Source organism: Crinia signifera, chromosome 9, assembly GCF_055691185.1.
Source record: "Crinia signifera chromosome 9, ASM5569118v1, whole genome shotgun sequence".
Lineage (NCBI taxonomy): Eukaryota > Metazoa > Chordata > Amphibia > Anura > Myobatrachidae > Crinia > Crinia signifera.
This window is the reverse complement of record NC_139225.1, coordinates 127,478,388-127,500,827: the sequence shown is the minus strand read 5'-3', so window position 1 is coordinate 127,500,827 and position 22,440 is coordinate 127,478,388. Positions and strand designations below refer to the sequence as shown.

The window sequence follows — 22,440 nt, the reverse complement described above, 5'->3', positions numbered from 1 at the left end:
AAAGAAAGCCAGTTCGCTGCGCATGCGCATTGGCAGGCCGACGGGACCCGCAGAAGGCGCACCTGAACGTACGCGACGGGGAGAGAGCTATGCGCATGCGAAGTGAACGCTGGCAGAGCGCTTTAGCTGACCGGTAAGCGGTAAGGAGAGTTGTGCGCATGCGGCTGGGATTACGCTACAGAGCTACACCTGCACAAGCATTCCTACTTTTGCATTAGATATTGAATATGATGATGAGGGTAATAATTTTTAATTTCTTTATTTTTTATTGAAATGTGCTTTATAAATCATTATTATTATTATTATTATTATTATTATTATTATTATTATTATGTTTATTCATAGCACTTCCATTCTCCAGAAGAATGACTCATATATGTTTGATATCTGATTACTGGCGTCAATCTCTAAAAAGTATCACCCTAATGGCCCGTACACAGTGGGTGACTTTGATCTGAAAGTCGCTCAGTTTGTTCATTTGCTTTCAGCATAAAAGCCGCCCAGTGGCCCTAAAGGCCCATACACACTAGTAGACTTTAATTTCAAAAGACTTTGCCAAAATCTTTGATAGATATATCTTTCACCAAAGTAGTGCGTACACACTGAACTAATTTCCTCAAAGAACAAGAGATTTTCAGGAGGTGAAAGACTTTGCTGAAAATCTTTCATATACAAGGCTATTTACATAATGGGCGGGGTTTGAATTCCAAGGGTGGGAGCAGGGGCCATTTTAATCAGTGCATTCCTGTTCTTGGTGCCTGATTCAGAACTGATTGCTGGGCTGCGTATATTCGAAGCACAGCAATCAGTAAAACTCCACACCGCCCTGACTGGGCAAAATCCTGCCCGTGTGCAGGGCAAACATTTCATTTGTAGCCGTGCACGTAGGGAGAAATTCGTTCACTTTTGCGAGCAATGTATACGCCATAACAAAATATACATTGGGGGGTGGGCAGTGGCGGTGGTAACATATTCATTTCTGGCCTGCGAAAAGTTTAAGGCATGGTTTTATGGGACAGGGGACTAAACACACCATAATGCCCATTACACATTATACCACACACCATTAGGTGATGGGCAGTGGGTGATAGTGATGGATAGTGGGTGAAAGTAGCATAAGGGTGGTGGATGAGGGTGATGGGGAGTGGGTGACAGCAGCGTGAGGGTGACGGGCAGTGGGTGATAGTGATGGATAGTGGGTGACAGCAGCGTGAGGGTGACGGGTAGTGGGTGATAGTGATGGATAGTGGGTGACAGCAGCGTGAGGGTGACGGGCAGTGGGTGATAGTGATGGTTAGTGGGTGACAGCAGCGTGAGGGTTATGGGCAGTGGGTGATAGTGACGGATTGTGGGTGACGGCAGCGTGAGGATGGCCCGGTGAAGGTGACGGATAGTGTACTGGCTCGGGGGGCACATGCCATCCTGCCACCTGACACAGTCCGCCACTGGAACTTGGGCCCCTAGAATTATGGGGCCCTAGGGCAACTGCCCATCAAGCCCTTGCATTAAGACGGCCCTGAATATACAGATGTAGCCAGCCACATCTTTACAGGGATGGCGATTCTATCGCCAGCCCCCACCAGCGGCCGGCTACCGCCAGGGGCGTGCACGCATGAGATGCTCGCGCGCCCTGTGGCAACGAAGCTTGGCGGGGGTCCCCACTGCCTCCCCCGCAGGTCCCACTCGCCACCCTGACACCCCCACCCCCTCCCCGAACTGGGCAGCATCTCCCTGAAGCGGAGACGGGCAGGGAGACGCTGCCCAGCCGACGTGATACTGGGACGCACGTGCCTGTGGGACGCACGTGCGTGTGGGACGCACGCACGTCCCAGTCCCTATCGCCAGCGCTCGCCAGTGAAAGGGATCTGGCAGGCGCCGGTCAAGGATGAGCGGCGCTACATCTGTATACATTGCTGACCTGTGCCAGCAATGTATATATTACTGGCTAATTAATCATCATTGGTGCACAGTGGTGCCAGCAATATATACATTGCTGACCTGTGTCAGCAATGTATATATCACTGGCTAATAAATAATCATTGGTGCCCAGTGGTGCCAGCAATATATACATTGCTGACCTGTGCCAGCAATGTATATATCACTGGCGGTACTTGTGAGTTATCTGGACGCCCGATTTTTTGATTGTATGCCTTAAGTTAAGGCATACAATCAGATGCGATGCGATATCGCATCGCATCGCATCGCATGCGACCATCGGATGCGATGACCCGATTTTTCCATAGGAATCAATGTTAAAATGATTCCTATGGAAAAAGGGGTCCTTTTCATACCCCTACTATCCAAGTGGGCATGGAGTTGGATATAAACCTGTGGCGAGCGTAGCGAGCCACCGAGCCCGAAGCGTGGCGAGCGAAGCGAGCCCCGCGAGGGGACGGTATTCCGTGTCCCCTCGCGGGGCTCGCTACGCTCGCCACGCTTCGGGCTCGGTGGCTCGCTACGCTCGCCACAGGTTTATATCCAACTCCATGCCCACTTGGATAGTAGGGGTATGAAAAGGACCCCTTTTTCCCATTGAATTCCATGTTAAAATGGACTCAGTCCATTTTAACATTGATTCCTATGGAAAAATCGGGTCATCGCATCGCATCGCATCGCATCGCATCCGATGGTCGCATGCGATGCGATGTGCCCGATCCGACCCGATTTAGAAATCGGGCGTCCGGATAACTCACAAGTACCTCACTGGCTAATAAATAATCATTGGTGCCCAGTGGTGCCAGCAATATATACATTGCTGACCTGTGCCAGCAATGTATATATCACTGGCTAATTAATCATCATTGGTGCACAGTGGTGCCAGCAATATATACATTGCTGACCTGTGCCAGCAATGTATATATCACTGGCTAATTAATCATCATTGGTGCACAGTGGTGCCAGCAATATATACATTGCTGACCTGTGTCAGCAATGTATATATCACTGGCTAATTAATAATCATTGGTGCACAGTGGTGCCAGCAATATATACATTGCTGACCTGTGTCAGCAATGTATATTTTACTGACTTAACATTGGTGGCCAGCAGTGTGCTCCGTTTTAAGCAGGGCGGGGCCAGCAGGGCTTTGTGTTGTGGGATGGGAGAGCCGGGTGATCAGCGGGGGAGCAGGGCTATGCAGCAGCAGCAGGCAGTCGGAGATGACGAACGGCGCGGTGTGGAGTCGGACAACAGCAGGGTGAGTATATGACACTGGCGAGGGGGCGGGGGGAGGCAGCGGGGCGGGCCGCCGGGCTGAAAGTGGTTAATCTTTCAGCCCGGGGCAGCGTACACACATGGCGATGATGGATGAAAAACCATCCATCATCGCCACATCTGCTGGTAAAACCAGCAGATGAACCACTTTACTAGCGATGATGCGGGAGCGCGCATCATCGCTAGTCGCCAATCTCTGGGGCATACACACTAGGTGATTTTCATCTGAAAATCGCTCAAAACGGCTGTTTTGACCGATTTTCAGCTGAAAATCGTTAAGTGTGTATGGGCCTTTATGCAGATCTGATCGCAGTACAAATGTATTCTCAAAATGGGCAAAACCATGTGCACTGCAGGTGGGGCAGATGTAACATGTGCAGAGAGAGTTAGATTTGGGTGGGGTGTGTTGAAACTGATATATAAATTGCAGTGTAAAAATAATGCAGCCAGTATTTACCCTGCACAGAAACAAAATAACTGACACAAATCTAACTCTCTCCGCACATGTTACATCTGCCCCACATGCAGTGCACATGGTTTTGCCCATTTTGAGAATAAATTTGAACTGCGATCAGATCAAGAGAATAAGAATAAGGTGTGTACAGGGCAGCGGTGAGCACTGATGCACACTCCCCCATCATCACTACCCCCTGCTGCTCATCTGCTGGTATTAGTAAGGCAAGCAGCACAACTGTTAGTAGTTTTCCTTTATATGTCTGTTAGTATGTCCATAAACGGTAAATCCATTTGAAACGAGTTGATTATGTTTTCAGGGAAGGTGTGTGTGTGATGCCAGCTCCGGCCCAGGTCAGCCTGTTTATATGGCAGATTCCAAGTAGGTTCTGGATTACGCACAGACTGCACGCACTAGAAAATCATTGCAAATGGATTTGCATCTCTATGATGATCTGCAATATTTTCACAAGGATTTCACTCTGGCTGGCCGATGGTTATCTGATCGCAGGGCTCTACAGATTAGCAGCCCGGTGAGCAGATCTGAATAACCCCAAAGATTTGCATCAGCAAATACATGATGCAATGAGAATGATGACATCTTCATGCCACTGCTCACTCATGTAAATGATGCCATCCCTGTCAGTGTATATGGCCATGTATGTGATCACATCATCGTAATCTTGCTTACTCTGTATAATGAGGTCATTGGCACATTTCCCACCCACCTTGCCCTCATTCGGGAGAATAGCTTTCCACGGAATCTAGGATGTGTCACCATAAGAATCATCATCCGTTATTTTTGCCAGAGGCTCAGCGGACAGATTCATGAATGCAACATAACACACACTGGCGTAGCTACGTTTTGGGCGCCCCCCCGCCGTTAGGGGGGGGGGCGCCCCCCCCGTCACCGCCCCGCCGACCACCCCTACCCCGCCGAGCACCCCTACCCCACCGCCCATGCAAACCCCCTCTCAATCCCCCACAGCCTTACCTATCGCGCTGGTCCCGGCGTCTCCGTTCTTCTGCTGAGGACCACCAGAAAATGGCCGCCCCCATACAGCAGACAGTTTCAGAGAACTGTGTGCTATATGGGGGCGGCCATTTTGCGGTGGTCCTCAGCAGAAGAACGGAGCCGCCGGGACCAGCGCGATAGGTAAGTCTGCGGGGGATTGAGGGGGGGTTTAACTATAGCACCGCAGCCCCCGGCGCCCCCACATGCACAGCGCCCCCCCGCGGTGGCGGGGGCTGCGGTGCTATAGTTACGCCCCTGATAACACAGACATCAATGCACGTATGTATAACACATACACAAATAGCATATGAATTCTGTGTGTACAAGTGTGCCATCGGCATAGCGTTCACACCAGGAAGTCCACATAGGACATTAGCAGGACAAATGAGGTAGACAGACAGGTGACAGAGTAGACAACATCTTTGTAAAAAAAAAATTCAAAATTCCTTACAAGAAATTCTAGGGACCAGACGCAGGTGTGTGGTGCTCATGCCCGGAACAGTACATACATCAAAACGCCAGTTTGTACCTGGGTTTTTGGACCCCGCTTCTACCCGGGTACGACCCTGCATTTGTTACCTTTTACACCGCAGTGTGGTTCCGGAGCCGTCGCTTGGAGATGACATCATCTCCGAGCGCCGGGCCTGGCGATCGCCGTGGCGGGCCCCGGACTGCTGTGCTGGGGGCAAGCCCAGCACCAAGGTAAGCCGCTGGGCTGCCCCCAGCCCCATTCGCGAGGTGACTGGATGCCACACACACAGGCATCTATTCACGTCCTACCCCCCTCTGCTGCTGTCTACAGACTACAGCAGATAGCAGCGGAGACTGTGTGTGCCCCCCCCCCCCCCCCGACCTGCGGACGCTGCGATCTGGAGGTTGGGCTTTTCCCATTGATGTAAATGGGAGCCGGGTCGGATGACATTAAAGCATTAAAATACAGTCTGGCATATTACACACAAGTCTGAAAACCAAGTCCACGAACCGCAACACATTATTGTGGCACAACAGTTTTCACCCAGTGGCAACAACGCATGGATTGCCTTAAGCTCGGTACACATCTATACAATCCCTGTTTTCTTGTGACCGTTCGACCGACCGTAGACGCGTCGGACTGTCCACAAACAACAGCCGATACGCGCATACACACCTGCACAATTTTACTTGCGAAGTCCGATGTACTCCCGTCCAAACAGTCGCAAGGAAAAGATTGTACCACCGTACACACTCTCTCGATTTGGGCTATTGACACGATATATATATATAAACAAAATTATCATAATGGGCTGGGTTATGGGCATACCAAAACAAAGAGGCGTGAGTACAGAACCTAAACAAAAGTTGGGGTACGCGTCTACAGTCAGCCGGCAGGGTGACTATGGACAGATATGCAAACTACTATAAAAAGGGGGGAAAGCGTCTACAGTCAGTTTGCGGTATCTGTCCATAGTCACCCTGCCTGCTGACTGTAGACGCTTTCCCCCGTCTTTATAGCATATTGCCATATCTGTCCATAGTCACCCTGCCAGCTGACTGTAGAATGCATTCCCTTGTCTTGGGGTGCATGTATTTTATTATTATTTCTTTAAATAAATTTGCCATGGGTACAAGAGTACAACACTGATAGCAACTGTACCAGTAAAAAAGCCAAAACGTTGTGACCTATTGTAACGTCTGACCCAGAACCAGCTACACACGTAGTTCAGACATCAGAGACCTAGTTTTAAAAACTGATGTTTCTTTATTTAAGGAAGTAAAACCACAATTTTTTTTGAGTAGAAAGAACGGGTGTTTTCAATGTTTGGGGTGTGTCACCTGCAACTATCTTGCGGTAGGTGACACTATTTTACATCCTCATTCAGTTAAGAGATTGAAAATAAGGTGGACACTGACGTGTTCCCCAAAGTTTGTCATATATGTCATCATTTGCCCATGCGGGTTGTATTACATCGGCAAGGCGGAATGCCAGTTTAAGACCCGCATGGCGCAACATAGGCAACCAAATCGCATGCGATGTGATGCGACCAACGCGATTTTCCCATAGGATTCAATGTTAAATGGTCCTGTTCATACCCCCACTATCCAAGTGGGCATGGAGTTGATTTTATATAGCGTGGCGAGCACAGCAAGCCACCGAGCCCGAAGCGTGGCGAGCGCAGCGAGCCCTGCAAGGGGACGCAGAATACATTTTAAGTAATCCGCGTCCCCTCGCGGGGCTCGCTGCGCTCGCTACGCTTCGGGCTCGGTGGCTCACTGCTCTCGCCACGCTATATAAAATCAACTCCATGCCCACTTGGATAGTGGGGTAATGAACAGAACCATTTAACATTGAATCCTATGGAAAATCGCGTCGATCGCATCGCATGCGATTTGGTTGCATGCGATGCGATGCGATTTTTCCGAAAAAATGTGTCGCATCGCATCTGATTGTATGCCTTAAGTTAAGGCATACAATCAAAAAATCGGGCGCCCAGATATTACACAAGTACCCAAGATTATTGACCACGTGCCAGCCAATGCACGTGGAGGTAATCGGGCAAAAAAATGGATATACCACAATTAGATACTTTCAGTCCCCAGAGACGGAACGATACATTGGGCTTGATCCATTTTCTCTAACACCAGATACTGTGGTCAAGGTCCAAAAACAAGTAATGTCCAGGTGCAATAGATTCTTAGTATTATGATTTATTGACTGATGATCATGATTGTATAAGCATTGACTTAGGTTATAAGGTCATTTGAAAAAAACAAAAATATATATATAGTGAACAGATAGCAGGGGGTTTGGAGGATGGGGAGCTTGAGTATCTTCATCCCCATATGCTTAATAAGTTTGTGGAGGGACATGATCTCTCCTAGATTCTTTATATACAGTAAGATAGTCGTTTTGTATCTGCTTTTATTATCTAAAAAATGTTTTACTTTCAGTACAAATTTCTGTACGCTACAGCACAGTTCTCTGATCATCTCGTTATTGTGCACTAATATAATTGCTGTGAATTATATCACATTTGTCATGTATTACGTCACATATTATTCATAAAGTTTTTTATGTATGTCCTTCAGCTGTTCGCCAAGTGCGTCCATACACTCGCCCATTTCCATGACGCTGGCTGGGCGCTGGCTCTGTCACTTCCACCAGGAGGAGAGAGCGAGATTGGAAGTTGGGGGGTCCGCGCTGGCATGGAGTAGAGGGGAGGAGGCCACTTGGTAAGCTTATGTATTTGAAGTGTTTGTACTTACACTAATGTTTATCCTGACGAAGGGGTCACAAACCCAGAAACGTTGAATAAATGTTTCACCAGTTTTAAAATGTTTACATCCGTCTCTGAGTGCCGCCTGCTACAAGTGTTTCTAGACAGGGGCAGATCATCACTCTGGAGTAGAGATGGGCAAAGTGACTCACTATTGAGAGCAGTGACCAATTGATCGCTCAGCGAAAAGATGTTCTTTTGGATGACTCACTAGCTCACTTTGAATCAAAAGAATGGTTATTTATGGTTTGAGTGTACTAAGTGTAGTATCTGTTTGTTTTATTTACATTTGAACTGATTTTATTAGTGTAAAGTGAATTTCGTACATGGTTATTTTCACTTATTTGTCTATTTATCCTGACACTTTTTTTTTTAAGCAATGCAATACTCTCCGGAGTTAGTACGTCTCAGCTGCCACAGGTGGCAGTGCTGAGCTCAGACAGGGGCCCTTATTCTGATCGGTGCGGATATTCCCGCATGCGGACGGACCGCCGATGTTGATCGTCTGCGCATGTGCAGAGGTCACTCTGCGCATGTGCAGGCGATTTCGCCGCACGGATTCTTTATACGCCGCACAGGGGGCGTAGAGGGGCGTGAGAGGCTACTTAGCCTCATTACCCTATGCATACGCCCCGCGTTTCATGGGCGTTCCCATGCAAACGCGGGGCGTATGCATGGTAATGAGGCCGTGACGCGTGGGTACGGGGCGGGCATCTGACATCGCCGGATGTCAGCTGCCCGCCCCCATACATGATTTCACACGGACAAGTGTCCGTGTGGTCTTGTGTTGCGGGACCTGGTGGAGCGTGCGGCCCTGCATTCGATGTTCGGCGACCATCGAATGCAGGGGCTGCTCCCAAGACGGAGGAGGCGTATCCCCGTCCAATTTCATGCGGATCGCCACATGTCCGCGTACGGACGGCAGGTGGCGATCCGTATGGAAGGCGGGGATTCGCCTGCACGGTCGTGGCCGCATATTCTGATCGGGCCGCACCGATCAGAATAAGGCCCAGGGTGTGGAGTAGACTCTGCTGTGCTGGATGAACTACATTGCCCTGATGAGTCCTTGCAAGTAGTTCAGTTCAGTAGATCAGTGAGTTCAGCAGATCAGTAGTTCACTGATTCATACAGATCACTGACTCAATTAGTCAGTCTGTACAGTTCCTCCAAGCTACCATGTGTGGCACTGCTGTGCTCAGGCAAATGCATTGTATGAAAACGAAACTGAACATATTAACAATAGGCCTCCAAGAAGAACGACCATTCACCTTTTAGTGAGCACCAGCTCACTTGCTCTTTTAAAAGAACTGTTTAAAAAAGACCCACTTCGCTCACGAACGACCCACTCTACTCTGGAAGGCACCAGGGCAAGACAGCTCCTGTAAAGGGGGCAAAGGAGTGCCGGGGTCAACAAGCAGTATGTGTATATATATACAGTATATAGAGAGAGAGAGAACAGACCCTTGTGTCGCGCCACAGGAACTAAGGTAACTGTGTGGGGGCCGCCCAGCTTACAAGATCTCCTGTTGGATGGGGGATGGGGGGAAATATGGAGTGCAATCGTAAGGTGGCGCCCCCTTACGATTGTACTCCATCTAAATAACTACTTCTCCCCTCTATGAGGTGAAGTACCGCCACCGACTACTCGACGGACCAAATTACTGAAAGCACTCTTTGCAGGGACACTGATCTGTTTCAAGCTTGCTGTTTATGGAGAGAGGGAGCTGTGAAGGCAGATATTGGAGGTAGGAGCAGGGCCGGCGCCACCACTAGGCAGGACTAGGCATTTGCCTAGGGCGCCGGCCACTGGAGGGCGGTACTGAACCGCCGAGGTACCATAGAGAGGTACCAGAAAGCAGGGAGCGGGGAGCAGGTGAGTATGTAATCCTTCTCCCCTCCCCGACCCCCATCCCACCCATTAATTAACGCTGCCCCCCCCCCCCCACGCCGCCCGCTTCCTGCTCCCTGCTGGGGGGATTGCAGCGCGGCAGTATCGCCCGCACACACCCCCACACCCCCCCCCCTACGTGCGGTATCGCACCCGCCGAACCCCCCATCTCGTGCCGTATCGCACCCACCGAACCCCCCCCCCCCCCCCCCCGTGCCGCAGTATCGTCCGCACCATCCCCCCGGCCGGGCGGCGGGCGGCACAGGGGGTTTTGCCTGGGGCGGGCGGGGGGCTTGCACCCGGCCCTGGGTAGGAGCAGATAGGGACTGGGGGTGGGGTGAAGAGTTTGTCAGCTAAAATCTGTCACAGCTCAAAGTAAAAGTAAACACGGTCACAACGCAAAGTGAATGAAAAAACTGTCACAGCTCAAAGTGAAAGTACATTGCAGAAGCTGTGGATTTGTTGGGCTTTTTAACTAGTTTTATCAGATTTGTCTTATGCGACTCAGTGCAAGTATAGACAAATAGGAAGAATAATACTGCAAATTGTAATAAATGTCACATGCTTTTTATGACATCTACAGTATTAAAGAAAATGTTCTGCAAATAAGAGAAAGTAAATGTAAATAACCTTAAGAGGAAAGGGATAGAGTAAACAGCCCAAAGTACCAACTCCCTTAATATAGATGGCAATCATATTATACACAAATGCACATAAACCACTGATCGCCTGATGCCCCTCACCACTCAACACCTTGAACCCCGTGACCTGTCTCCTCCCAATTCTTTCCCCTTTTGTAACCTTCCCCTTGTACCTGAAATAACCATTCGGAGTCAAGTAATTTTGGCGAATTAATTGGTCACAATTTATTAACTTGTTTACAAATTCTCTGTTACTTAATTTGGGTGGCAAAGATAGCACTGCGGTCCACCAGCCCCTTATCAACTGAATCATGTAACCACCTGGGAGACCGGGATCCCCTTCTCGCAACTGACGACCTGTACCCTTGGGTGATCCCGTTTTGCCCCCCGACGCCAGGCCTGGCGCCCTCCGTTGGCTGGCCCGCAGTACTTCCGCCCCTGACGCCAGGCCTAGCGCCATACCATGGCTGGTCCGCATTACTCCCGTCTGCTGCTTTGCCATCTTGACGTTGCTTGATGTTGTTCCTTCTTCCTCTTGGGATGGGTGGGTGGGATCCTTGCTTCGATGACTCTGAGTGTGCTGACCCCTATCCTCCCCCCTCCTTAAGTATGGCCTATACCCTGGGGAGGGGCTGCCTATTCCATTGTCTTTTCCCTATCTCCCTCTTGCCCTAATCTGGCCCCTTGCCCCCCTGCAGCACCTATGTCTCTATTTTGTGGAACACAGGCTAAGTTTATATCTTCCTTCGCTGCTATTTGCAGCTCACTCTCTTTGAGAATCTACCAAGAAGTAAGGAAGAGGCTACAAGAAGCACATGACAGAACAGAGTGTATGCCGATGAAGGCCCAGACACTGTACTTTACTGTATCCATAACGTATGGGAGAAGTAGTAAGACTTGTAGCAGTCACTCTGTGAATTGCTTTGGGGCCGCCCTTGATGCCTGACAGACAGGATGACAAACCTATGTCATAGTATGTCAAAGGCAACCTTCTAGATCAGCGATTCTCAAACTGTGGGTCCTGACCCCAAAGTGGGTCCCGAACTTCTCAGCATGGGGTCGCGACTCCATGTTGCTGACCATCAGGCTGATTTTTCTAATCTCAGTCAGTGATTCAAGGAGTCTCAAAAATCTGTTCAATTGTCTGTTATTTTAGACTCCTCACCAGTGGCTTAACAATAGCCCCGCAAGGAGGTGCTGAGTAAGTGTGGGAGCCGGGGGTTTGCAGGGCTATCGAGGCGCTGGGACCAACCTTACCCCTCTGCTTGCCACCGCTGGAACCCGCAGATCTACTTGTCTCTTGTCTGCGGTTCCGGCTCTCCTCCTGCCAGGCTCCTGTTAATGAAAATGACCCTCACAAAATGTCTGCCCCCTTACAGCATACACTTTTTGAGGATGCTAGAAGAGGTGTCTGCTGTAAGGGGTAGCCATTTGTGAGGGTCATTTTCATTAATAGAAGCCTGCCAGGAGGAGAGCCAGGACCGCAGAGACAGAGGAATGAAAGACCACAGTCAGCAATGTGAAACATTAATGTTTTATAGGGAATAAACCTGGTCTCTTAAAGATCCTCTGCCAAATTTGTAATGAATCAGCACAGTAATGTCTGTAAGGTGCAAGTGTGTTAAAACAGGACAAGCGCTCCTTAGGCACTGAGGCTGCCTGCATCACCAGTGTGGTTGCGTCACCAAAGCACGTGTACTTGTGTCAGAGAGGATTCTTACAGCGAGGCAATGTGATACACGAGGATAACAGCTACATCATCAGGAAGGTCAGCCCCGCTCTCACAGAGGAAGAAAATCATTCACAGATTGTATCGCTGAAGTACGGATGGGTCAGTGCTATAAGGCTGGACCAGAAAACTGCATCCATATGTGGCTGTGACTGACGTGCACACAGCAGCCCTGAAGCTATAGGTTAGCTTGCTAAAGAGCAGCTGATGCGATCTAGATTGACTAGGACACAGCCAAAGGATGCTGGAAGAGTAAATGATGAGCTACAGTAATATCTTTCAGTGACAAACAGTAGCAGAGTCTATGGATCGCGTCGCATTGCATGCTGCTTATCGCAGCGTGTATGGGGACCTTCAATTTATGATTACCATCATCTGTTCTAAACCAGGGTTGCCGACCCTCCCGGAATTCCCGGGAGTCTCCTGAAAATCGGGTCCCCCTCCCAGCCCCCCGGAAGGGTGGGCAACCCTCCCGGAATCTGGGGGACCCCCCTGAGCCCCCCGAATCGCGGCATTTAAATGCCGCAATCCGCAAGTCTCAGAATAGGGGGCAGAGCTAAAATGTCACAATCGTGTCATTTTAGCCCTGCCCCCTCCATGGAGATCAGTCATTTCTCCTATTTCCCGTAATGGGGGCGGGGCTTAATGACGTCACAGTCAAGCTCCACCCCCGGTCGGGTAAGGAAAGTCTCCTCTCCGGGCTTCTCCCGGAGAGGAGCATTGAAAAGTCGGCAACCCTGTTCTAAACAGGTTAATGCAGGGGTGGCCAAACCTGTCCTCAAGATCTACCAACGGTGCATATTTTCCAGGCAACCTGTGGATCTATAGTAGCAATGAATGCAGCATGTTTTAAAATGTGACCGTTAGGAATGACTACAGCTGTGCAACATCTAGGTGATCTGAAAAACGTGGACCGTTGGTAGATCTCGAGGACCGGTTTGGCCACCCCTGGGTTAATGGATAGGAAAGGTGTTTCCACACAGGTGATAGCAAACGTACATTAGAGAAAAGTCCAGGAATAGAGCATTGTTGTCATATTGGGAGGTACGCTGTATAGTACAGATCTCTACTATATAGTCTTGACTGCAAAGTCTATTTTTCGATTCGATTTCAATGCTGCAGATCGGGATCAAATTGGCATTGAATGCTGTTGAAAACCTTTCGATGTCTATTTGATCTCGATCAGATTTTGATTATATAGTCTATATCGCATCGAAAGCTAGTCAGAATGTCACCGTGTGTACTGGGCATTAGTATCCCTGCTTCACAGTGTGGTTTATGTGTCAGAGAAAATCAAAGAGAATTTTGCCTTTTTTAAATAAGAAGTGTGACAGATGCACAATTATTATTTGATGTCTACTGGCACAACTCCTATATCATACTTGCTGACCAATCCATGCACCATTGTCACATTCTCACTGGGAACATAGGGCTAAGCAGCGTGTTTTCGCTGCCTAGCTATCAGTTAAACGCTGCCCGCCCTCTTGCCTGGGCGAAAGGCCGCTCCCTCATTGAATCATTCACACACACTCACTCACACACACAAACAATAAAAATATTCAGCAGATTGTTTCAATCAAACTGATTCAACTACAGTATCTTGTCTGAACGTTCTCAGTTTTTGGGAACAAATTCCATTTGCTCCCATCCAGTACCAGATTTCTGTTTTATCCAACCAACTAGTTGGATGAAAGTTGGTTTACTGTATGGCCAGCATTATGAATTAATGCAGCACATGTTTGAAAATGTGACAGTTGGTAATGACTACACCTGTGCTCCCGCTAGGTGGTCTTGAACACATGGACCGGTTTGACCACTACTGATTTATTGGTTAAACAAATGCCATGTCGGTACCTCCACTATATTCCACATATGATTTAAACCCGCACTGGCTGCAAATTAGTGTTATTTAGCTGCGCTAGAGTTTAAGATGTAAACACTTGTCCGATAACCGCTGACATAGAAGTTTTCATGCAGGCAGCATTCTTTATTTAAAACATAGGTGGGTCATGATGTAAAAACTGTTATCATGTGCTCACCATGACTCACCAGCTGGCTCAGTCCTCTAATGACACTTTGGGGGAAATGTACTTAAAAAACAGAAACCGACTGATGCTGGATAAGAACGCATACGAACGGGATCGCCAGTATTTTGGGAAAAAATATATTTTACACAAATGAAATCAGCCCAGTGCCCACCATCCTGGTTAATTTTGGAGCAGGGGACCCCTTTATTGGGGGTCTCTGCCCAGGCTGACCGGTCAGGGGGTAAATTCTTTGGCAGCGGGATTTTGCCTGGCTGTGACATTACCCTGCTGACTGGTTGGGGCCGGTGCTGGTTCTCAAAGTACAGGGGACCCAAGGGCGTAACTACCATAGGTGCAAGGGGTGCAGCTGCTATGGGGCCCAGAGCTGAAGGGGGCCCCTCTTTGCTGTCTAAGTAATATGTTTTACATACATTTATCACCATCAGTTGCTAAATAGGGGGCAGTAGCGCACGCAGGGGGGGGGTTTTCTGAGTACCCAGAAACCCCCCCAGGAGTCTACGGGTCCTAGCCTGAAAGCTGAGGGTCCCCTCTATCCATGGGTACAAGAATTAAAAAAATCGGCCCAGGGGAACCGGAGATATCTGACTTTAAAGCAGTGGTCCCCATCCAAGCCTGTTAATTGCTCTTCCCAGTCAGATATTTCAGGTTCTGTGTGACTTAGAGTTTTTTTGAGGATATATTCCAAAATCTGGGACTCCCCCCCTTTGAAGGACACTAGAAGCTTGTCTCTAATGTTCCCAGAACCAGAGATATCAGCCTTCCAGCAGCTGGTTACTGCTCCAGCTCCACACACCTGGTATGTAGTTTTATATACTCGTTGGCGGATTGCTCTGCCTCCCGAACTCTGATCTCCTAGTCCCAAGTATTGGTAGGTGGGATTCTCTAGTTTTTAATTCCATTAAAATCTAAGAAATCTATTTCCGGGAACTGGAGATATCTGCAGTCAAGCAAGCTGTCCTCCCACCAGAAAATTATGAATAATAAGCCCACTCCACTATACACCCTGGAAGTTTTGTATCAGGACCCCTTCATTCAGCCCAATGCCCCCTTCTCCCACCATCTGTGCGGTTGGTATAATACCCCCTACCACTTGCGGGACATCAAAGCCTCCGCTCATAGCACCCCCCACCCCTACCGCTGGAGGATCGGTAGGGCCCCAATACATTGCTATGCCCAGGGGTCTACACTGCTGTATGTGTGTGTATATATATATATATATTTTTTTTTTTTTAAATGTTATTCTTATTATTATTAATACACATTTGGTCTATCTATAATACTTTAAAGGACTCGGCATATACTTTGTCACCTAAGTGTCCATCTCTGTGCTTTGCTCCGCCCATCTGGAAACCCCCTTCTGAAAATCCTGCGTTTGCCCCTGGGAGGCCCTTACAAACTTTTGCTATGGGGCCCACGAATATCTAGGTACGCTTCGGTGGGGACCCCTACTTATTTTGTCCCATGTATTTTGGGAACCAGGACCGCCCCTTGAGCCTGATGCTGGTTTTAGAAAGAGGATCCTCTATTCAGTTTGAGCAGTGAATTTCTAAAACCTGGACCAGCCCTTTGAGCCTGGGGTTGGTAATTGCCGGGCGGAGGGGGCCGCACGTCATGGTCTGGTGATCCATGCAGGCTTCTGCCAAATGCGGCAGGAAAATGAGGATTATTTTCCAGCTTTATTTTCGGGGCAATTACCAACCTCATGTAAAATACAGCCGGCTATTAAATTTGGAATCACCATTCGAATGAATGGTGATTCGTATTTGTATTCTTTCGATTACATATGTATTTGTATTCCTGAATAGGGATACAACTGGAATATAAATACAAATGTCCAAGTATTGGCCACAGTAAATAAAAAAAAAATAGGAATTTACCGCCGTAAGCTGTCAGAAATGGCAAAAAATAGGCACATTCGTAGCCATTTCAGTGTAGTAAATTCCCCCCCTTGGGGCTCATTCAGAGTGGCATGCAGATGCTGCTGTGTCTTCTGCCAATGCTGTGTTTGCTTCTTTATGCTAATGCTGTGCACTATTCAGTGAATACTGAAATGTCTGGTAGAACTCAGGCTGCATGCATAAAAGGAAATAGATGTTTATAATAGAAAAATAATAAGCAAAAAAACCTTACCTGCGCACAGGAACCTCTTATCGGTGAATGAGATGCTTCTGTAACCCAATCAGCTGAGCTCTGTGGCCTGCTGAGCTGCTGTGTATGTCCTGATCAGGTTACAAAAGCAGCCGATCGATCATGGATCTCTGTGTGCAGGTTTATACATATATATTTACAATTATGAACATTTATTTTCGTTATGCACGCAGCATGTGCTATTACTCTCCTAGACCAGTGGTGCATGCATGGTGGGTTTCTGATTGCACAGATACCCTCTCTTATAACCCAAGTTTTGTTTTTGTGGGCTGCCATTCCTGCTGCTGCAGCTGCTGAGTGCCCAGCAGAGACTGAGGCAGCTTTTTACATGCCTGCCTGTGCGGGGGGAGCACTGGGCACTGAGCAGCGGTGGGATTCCGAAATCAGCAGGGTCGGGATGTAACTTTGGATGTGAACACTCATCCGGAGCAGCGCAGCGTCAGTAACTCGACAGCAGTGGTGGGGGAGGACGGCTGTCAGCAAGGGGCGTCAGATTGGGGGTGGGGGGGCACACCAGAGGCGCTCTAAGAAAGGAGGAGACCTATGTGCAGCCTTGTCGGTTCAGGCCCCATCCTCTCTGCTACCCGCTACAGGCTCCCAGCCACCGCCGCTGCTCAGATGGACCCCACTGCCTTCCACTACGAGGTCAGGTGGTCAGATGGCCAGCATGTCCGACCACTGGCTCAGGTCCGATGCACACGAGACCGCGCATCGGACCGGAGGGGACATCAAACTGAGCCAATTTGGGCCGATTTCACGGCCGATTAGTTGAATCGTCCTAAATCGTCTCAGTGTATTCAGTGTTCATCATAACCTTCTGTTTATGCTCACTTCTATCCCTGCTGTGTCACCCCAGTTTGCCTGCCCCTTCCCTTTAGAATGTAAGCTCTTACGAGCAGGGCCCTCTCTCCCCATGTGCTGTACTAAGAATATATCTCTGCCCAGTGGTGGATTCAGGGGGGGGCACCCGGGCACGTGCCCCCCCTGTCATTCATTTTGTAGATGAGGACCAGAGCTTTCCAACGAGCCCAGCCCCATGTCTCTAGCCTCCCGGGAACCAGAGATATCGCCTGGCAAATCTGTAACATTTTTTCCCCATAGGATAATATGGGACCCGTCCATTCCGACCCCCACCCGGTTCCGACAGCTGCCAGTTCCCCCCCTGGCATCACAGGAGCTTGTGATTGATGTTATTCAATTCCAAATCGCTGGGCCTTCAATATGATACCAGGATGGTCCATATCGGTCAATCGGTTCCAGAGATACAGCGTGTAAATCGATTTTTTTATTTTTAAAATGTAATTTCATGGCTGTTCATGTTCTTTGAGGTCAGATTACTCTGGAACCAAACGTTCCAGTTTTACTGGACCAAAATCATTCAAAGCCCACTCAAAAGTTCTTCAATATGATACTTGTCTCATGTAAATGGGTCAGTTAGTTCCGAAGATATAGCCGGTTAAATGAGATAACTGGTTAAAGGGGGGGAGGGGTGGTTTTCTCTCCCCCTCACACCAGAAAATGCAGGGACTAGGCTGGTGTAAAAGAGGCCAACCTGGGAATGCATTTTCTGGTGTGAAAGGGGTATTATTTCAAATAGCTGGGACCTGCAGTGCTCGTAATACAGCCAGGCTCTGCCACTGTCAGTGGCTATCACTTCTGCCTGGCGGCGGCTATCCCCCATTTACCACGAGCATGTATTCCCCGTTGGCAATGAGCATGTAATCCCACATGGCAACGAGCATGGAACCTCTGGCAATGAGCATGGAACCCTTGGCAATGAGCATGTAGATAAGTAGCACTTTCTGTATGTAGCATAATTTTTAATAGGCATTATGGTGTTTGGCATAATACATAATGGTCATCATGCCATGTAACTTAACGTGCAATGGACATTATGGTGTAAATGTTTAATGTGCATCTTTTGGTGGACAATGTCCCTGTTTATGAAGCGTATTGTGAATTTTGTCTCAATCCGTGTGGCATTATGTGAATTTTGTCTTAATCTGTGTTGCATTATGTGAATTCTGGCTCAATCCGTGTGGCATTATGTGAATTTGGCTCAATCCGTGTGGCATTTTATGAATTTGGCTCAATCCGTGTGGCATTATGTGAATTTTGGCTAAATCCATATGGCATTTTATGAATTTGGCTCAATCCGTGTTGCATTATGTGAATTTTGTCTCAATCCGTGTGGCATTATGTGAATTTTGGCTCAATCCGTGTGGCATTATGTGAATTTTGGCTTAATCCATGTGGCATTATGTAAATTTGGCTCAATCCGTGTGGTTTTTTATGAATTTGGCTCAATCCGTGTGGCATTATGTGAATTTTGGCTCAATCCATATGGCATTTTATGAATTTGTCTCAATCCGTGTGGCATTATGTGAATTTTGTCTCAATCCGTGTGGCATTATGTGAATTTTGGCTCAATCCGTGTGGCATTATGTGAATTTTGGCTCAATCCATGTGGCATTATGTGAATTTGGCTCAATCCGTGTGGCATTTTATGAATTTGGCTCAATCCGTGTGGCATTATGTGAATTTTGGCTCAATCCATATGGCATTTTATGAATTTGGCTCAATCCGTGAGGCATTATGTGAATGTTGGCTCAATCCATTTGACATTATGTGAATTTTGACACAATCCATGTGGCATTATGTGAATTTTGTCTCAATCCGTGTGGCATTATGTGAATTTTGACACAATCCATGTGGCATTATGTTAATTTTGACACAATCCATGTGGCATTATGTGAATTTTGTCTCAATCCATTTGGCATTATGTGAATTTTGGCTCAATCCGTGTGGCATTATGTGAATTTTGGCTCAATCCATTTGGCATTATGTGAATTTCGGCTCAATCCGTGTGGCATTATGTGAATTTTGACACAATCCGTGTGGCATTATGTGAATTTTGGCTCATTCCATTTGGCATCATGTGTAAGGGGCAAGTATAATGGGGTCTAGTATTTTGTTGCATAATGTGTAGAAGTTGTATATGGTGTTGTACACTACACTCAAGGACACGCCCCCTGTTGAATGGTCACACCCCCTTTTCCAGAGCGCGCCTTTGGCGCGCGCACAACTGCATCCTTCACTTTTGTTGCCATGGTGGGCCTGCATACTTTAAATGCCAGGGCCTATTTTTAATCCCATTCCCACCCTCTCTCTGCTGCTCTCTTAGCATGTACACTGGCACCACTAACACTGCCCCTCCCCCACCTAAACCCTCTTTTATCATGGTGCCCCCCCTGTCATTTTATCCTGGATCCGCCCCTGTCTCTGCCACTGTTATAATTGCATCAGTGTCCGCTGCTGTAAAGGCCCCCATACACTATACGATTTGGGCACGATTTCACCCGATTTGGATGAATCGGGCCATGAAATCGGCCCAAATCGCATGGTTTGACAGCCCCCCCGATCCGATGCGCGGTCCCGTGCGCATCGGAGTCGGGCAGTCGGACCAGCTGCACATAAGATTTCCTAAATCTTATGTGCAGCCTCCGGGCGGGGGACGCCAGAGCCAGGCAGGGGGAGAGCGGGCAGCGTCAGCGGTGACAGACGCTGGGGAGGGCGATGCTGGAGAGCCGGGCTGGGGACACAGGCAGCAGCGGGCGGGGGTGGACGCCGGTGAACGGAGCTGGCCGGGCGCAGCATGACCGGGGACGGGGAGAACGCTGCAAGAAAAAAAAAAAACCCATTACAAATGAATTGGAAGCCAGTGATTGGCTGAGAGAGCTCTCTCAGCCAATCAGCAATTGGCTGAGAGAGCTCTCAGCCAATCACTGGCTTCCAATTCATTTGTAATGTTTTTTTTTTTACTTGCAGCGTTCTCCCCGTCCCCGGTCATGCTGCGCCCGGCCAGCTCCGTTCACCGGCGTCCACCCCCGCCCGCTGCTGCCTGTGTCCCCAGCCCGGCTCTCCAGCGCCCCCCCCCCACCGCCCGCTGCCTATTTGACAGCTACAATGCCCGGCTCCCCCCCTGTTGCTCCCCAGTGTCCCTCACCCCGCTCTCCCCCTGCAGCTCCCCGGGAGTTTTATATGATAAATCGCATGGCGATTTATCATATGCACAACTTGGCACATCAAGTGCCTTATCATGATGGAAACCTCCCGGGGAGCTGCCGGGGAAATCGGGTCCGACTTGTCCCTAGGACAAGTCGGGCTAATGTATGGGGGGCCTTACTGTGTTCTTGTCCTTATTTGCATTTGTTCTGTACATCACTATTTTCTTGTCCTTTTTTTGCTCATCTATGTATTGTCAGGCTCTGCGGAACCCTTGTGGCCAGTGGCGTAGCTACAGGGGTCGCAGCGGTCGCAGATGCGACCGGGCCCCTGAGCCAGGGGGCCCAACCCCCGCCACTGTCCTGAAAGAGGGAAGGGAACAGAACGTGGACGGGACACGGTGGCCGTATATGAGCTGTGATTGTCGCCGCTGCAGCCAATCACAGCTCAGATACGGCCACCGTGTCCCGTCCCCAGCCGCAGGCAGCCAATAGGAAGGGGACCCCTTGCCGCGTGACGTCAGCGCGACGCACGCACGCGGGCTCCAACCTCCCCCTCCCTCTCCCAGACTCCCACCGCTTCCGCGCCTGGGGAGGGGACTCTCTCGGCACCGGGGTCGCACCTTGATCCTTCAGACCAGCGATCATCTCCAGCTCCCGGTCCTCCGCAGCACCTGAGCGAATCATTGTGTCAGATGAGACCCGGGGAAGCAGCGGGAGACGCCGGCTCCGTATCCGGAAGTGTCAGACTGGGAGAGGGCGGGGCCTGGACTGGGATCACCTGGGAGCTGGTTCCCTATTCCTGCCCTGGGGGTCGGTTATTCCTTATATCACCCCCCACCTCCACCCCACTATGTCACATCCCCTCCGCTATACCCCCCCCCCATTATCACATCCCCCTACACTATACCCCCCTATATCACACACACCTCTCCACTATACTATACCCCCCTATGTCACATCCCCTCTGCTATACCCCCCTATGTCACATCCCCTCTGCTATACCCCCCTATGTCACATCCCCTCCGCTATACCCCCCCCCCATTATCACATCTCCTCCACTATACCCCCTATATCACATCCCCTCCACTATACCCCCCTATATCACCCCCCCCCTATATCACATCCCCTCCACTATACCCCCCTATATCACACACCCCTCCACTATACTATACCTATACCCGCTGTGTACTATGGTGCGGCAGCTACTGCTGACTGGCTGGCGAGAGGGAAGAACAACAAATAATATAACGTGTATTTACGTTTAGAGCCCAGACAGAGGAGCATAGTACCGGGGCCGACCATCTTGGAGGCACGTCACCTCCTTAAAGAAACCCGGTAAAAACCTCTGTGGAAACAAGTGGCAACAGCACTGGAGTGTTCCTTATCTTTGTCTAGAAAGACCATTGGATTACAAACATCATATCCAGGATCCTCCACAAAATTTGGGATAACTCCCTAAAGGACTGGCACACGTATTCCTATCAATTGGGTGACTATCGATGTTTTTGTCCATTTTTTTAAATCCCTTATCAATTCTTTTATATATATATATTCTAATTAAAACTGTATCTATTATTCACACATGACCATTTTGTTGAATTTATGTTTTAAATGTCTTTTTAGGAATATTAGCGCAATCGACCACCTTTCTTTCTCTGTTTCATTAATACCCCTTTTCCATCTACAAGCCGGGTCGAACCCATGCTTTTGTACTCGGGTCCAACCTGGGTGTGACTCGGCTTGTAAACTCATTCACACTAGAGTCTCCACAGCATAATGCCGGGCGGATTACATCATTGGGAGGTGGGGTTGGGGTCAGGACTCAGGAGCAGGACCGCCCGGCGCCCTGTATCGGACGGACTACAGTGAGTCCAGTCTGTCAGCCAGCTTTGGAGATTATGGGGAAAATTGCTAAAACTGCTGGGATGTGTAGTTCCACTGTTACAGTGGAACTACAGGTCCCAGCATGCCCTGTCACAGTTTTAGAAATCCATTATCTAAAATCTGTGGCAGGGCATGCTGGGACGTGTAGATTTTGTTGTAT

At 49.0% G+C, this 22,440-nt stretch overlaps 1 long non-coding RNA gene across 2 annotated transcripts; it reads left to right on the top strand.

The window, feature by feature from the left end:
• The first annotated feature begins 37 nt into the window (after nucleotides 1-37).
• LOC146035991 (uncharacterized) lies at nucleotides 38-21,924 on the top strand. 2 transcript variants are annotated; one of them, XR_014460754.1, is made up of 3 exons: nucleotides 38-133; nucleotides 7,748-7,891; nucleotides 21,662-21,924. It is a non-coding gene; the product is annotated as an uncharacterized LOC146035991 (long non-coding RNA). The 2 variants fall into 2 exon arrangements; XR_014460753.1 differs by having other exon boundaries at nucleotides 127-239.
• Nucleotides 21,925-22,440: the final 516 nt, after the last annotated feature.